The following is a 3,111-nucleotide window of genomic DNA, read 5'->3' on the forward strand; positions in this document are numbered from 1 at the left end:
CGGATCTAGGCAGAAGTATTCTTTTAATTATTGAAGTTAATTTGTTTTCTTTGCTTGCTTAATTGTTAGTTGATATTATGTTCTTTTGATCTTGCAAAAACAGTAAAACCCCAATCACAGTTTGTTTCTTAGTTTAATTAGAAGTAGTTAATTTATTTAATTGAATTATGTTCCCTGTGATCGACCCTCGACTTACCTGAGCTAAGCTATAAACTGACTAGGTACACTGCCTATAAGTGCATAGTTAGCAAATTAAGTTAGGTTATAAATTTAAAACGAGTAGGTACTATTGTGCACATCAAGTTTTTGGCGCCGTTGCCGGGTAATGGTGTATTTGATTTATAGTTTAATTACTTTTAGTTATTCAATCCTTTTTGTGGGGTAAAAACCGCAAAAAGTTACTTTGGTTGCATTAGTTTATTTTATTTTTCTCTCTGAAGTGTAACCACGTCGTGGTCATACTCACCACGTCGTGGTCTCGTCTCAGTTAATTTTTAGTTTTGTGATTTTAATTCCTTTTACGTGTTTTTGTTTTGTTTTGTTTTTATTGCAGTGATTTATGACCCGAGGATCTAAAACTCCAATAGTTCCACCACTTCAAGATCAAGAATCACCTTTTGATAAAAATAAGAACATGAAAGCCAATGAGTCAACAAACATTTTTCAATCGGAAAAATGATTTGAAAGTTTCGAGAGGATGCTTGATAAGAAGGGAATTGGATACAAGCCAGAAACATCTACCGAAGATAGTTCAGACGAAGAGATAAAAAAGCGAGGTTGAAGAGATGACGGATATCACGAGAACGACGATGAGAGATTACAAGAAGAGGATACATGAAGAACATGGATGAGGTCCTGTTCCACCCGAATTACCAGTTGAAAGAAATTTTGAGCTCGAAGGGCATATTATATCGATGCTCAAGGATATACCTTTCACCGGGAAAGCGTATGAAGATGCTTTCAAGCATATTGATGAAGTAAGGGATACTGCAAACTACTTCAATGTTTCTAATGTGCCAAGAGAAGCCGTGGTTATGCTTCCGGTGACATTTATCATTGAAGCTAAGGTTTGGTTGAACTCACTTACGCCCCGATCCATTACCATGTGGGCAAATCTTCGTGATGATTTTATTGAGAAATTTAGTCCACCTTTGAAGATTGCAAAGCTTGAAAAGAAGATTGCTAACTTTCAAAAAGAGGTTGGAGATTCATTATATGAAGCATGGGAGAGGTACAGAGGCTTGTTTAGAAGTTAACCTCAACATGATCTTAATGTCCAACAAGAAGTGTCTATTTTCTATGATGCAGTAAATGTCACTACTAGACACCTTCTTGACTCTCAAGGGCCAATGACAAGGAAGGAGCCAGCCACTATCAAAAAATTGATTGAAGAGTTTGCAAAGCACTCACGTGAGTACCATAACCCATGAGAGGATGTTACTAGTGGTAAGGGAGATGGAGGGAACAAGAACATGGCTGTGGTTTTGGCAAAGTTAGAAAATATGGATAGGCGAATGACAAAATTGGATCAATCCATTCATACCATAAGAGTTGGGTGTAATAATTGTAGTGGGCTACATTTGACCAAGGATTTTGATTTGGATGAAAACGGGAACAAGAAGGTACAAGTGTTCCACTCTAGTGGTGACAAGTATGATGAATATTGGAGCAAGCCCAAAAAGGAGTGGTTGAAATATGAAGAGTAGAAGAAGCAGAAAGATGAAAAGTATAGACAAATCGGTCGAGGTTTTTACGAAAAGGAGCAACCACCACCCGAAAAGAAGATGGATTTCGATTCGGTGCTTCATAGGTTTTTGGAAGCCTCATAAAAAAGGCATGATGCTACTTATGCTAATGTGAGAAATCATCAAGCTTCCATAAAGAATATCGAGACTCAACTTGGGCAACTAACAACATGTGTTAATGAGAGGTTACCACCTAAAAATCAAGACAAAAAATCACAACCTCATGTAATGGCGATCTACACGGAAGAAGAGGTTCATTATGAGCCATTTATAACCCAGGAAGTAGCTATTATGCAACCCAATTCGTGTTTGGATTAAGAGAAGCCCATAGCCAAAAGAGCAAAAATTGAATCAAACTTTGATGATTCACCACGTCGTGGTGACATGACCACATCGTGGTCTCGAGAGAACAAAACTTTTTCACCTCTTAATTCGTATCATACTCCTTTTCCATTTCCATATCGAGCAATTAAGCATTCTCTGGAGCCCGAACAAAAGAAGTTTATGGAAGAAGTGCTCTCACTCTCGATAAACACCCCACTCCTCAAATCCATGGCAAAGCATCCAAAGTTTGCCAAAGATGTGATGACTAATCGTAAGGAGTTGGAAAATGCATCAACCATAGTGCTTAATGAGTTGTGTTCTGTTGTAATCATCAATGAATTGCCAATCAATATGGGAGATCCAGGCCAATTGACTTTTCCTTGTGAATTTAGCAATTCCACTTCTATAAATGCTTTAGCTGATTCGGGGGTAAGCATCAACCTTATGCCTTATTCTTTCTACCAAAAGCTCGGATTCCCAAAGCTCCAAGACACAAAGATGACAATTCGAATAACAAATCACTCAACCACATACCCACGAGGAATAATTGAAGATTTGTTGGTAAAGGCGGGAAAGTTTGTTTTTCCGGTTAACTTTGTGGTTCTCGATATGAAGGAAGATGAAGACCTTCCCATTATTTTAGGAAGACCATTTTTTAGTACCGCAAAGTCTCTAGTTGACATCCACGACTCAAAGCTCACACTTCGTGTGGAAGATGAAGCAATTACCTTTGAAATGAGTCCAAAAGTGAGTCATGAAGCACCAAGAGATGGAGTGTCAAAGATGTATGATGTGGAAGAAGACCTTGATGAGATAGTTGAAATTGAAAAGATGATGGAAGAAAAGTTGAAGGTTTGGGAAAAGCCCCATGTTGATAATGTCAAATGTTCTAAACCAAAAGCTTCAATTCCCATGAAATTTGAGGTGATCGCGTTCACTACACCTAAGGTTCAAGAGGAAGAAGAAGTTGATGAAGTAGAAGAGGACTTATATGAAGAAGTTGAGGTAATTGATGAATACATGGGTGGTGAAGTAGAGGAGC

At 38.1% G+C, this 3,111-nt stretch overlaps 1 non-coding gene across 1 annotated transcript; it reads right to left on the reverse strand.

The window, feature by feature from the left end:
• Positions 1–1,163: 1,163 nt before the first annotated feature.
• On the reverse strand, positions 1,164–1,270 carry LOC145168033 (small nucleolar RNA R71). Its single transcript, XR_013741628.1, has one exon. It is a non-coding gene; the product is annotated as a small nucleolar RNA R71 (small nucleolar RNA).
• Between the last annotated feature and the right edge of the window lie 1,841 nt (positions 1,271–3,111).

Source organism: Lactuca virosa, chromosome 3 (genome assembly GCF_052849685.1).
Source record: "Lactuca virosa cultivar CGN04683 chromosome 3, Lactuca_virosa_CGN04683_v6, whole genome shotgun sequence".
NCBI classification, from domain to species: Eukaryota; Viridiplantae; Streptophyta; class Magnoliopsida; order Asterales; family Asteraceae; genus Lactuca; species Lactuca virosa.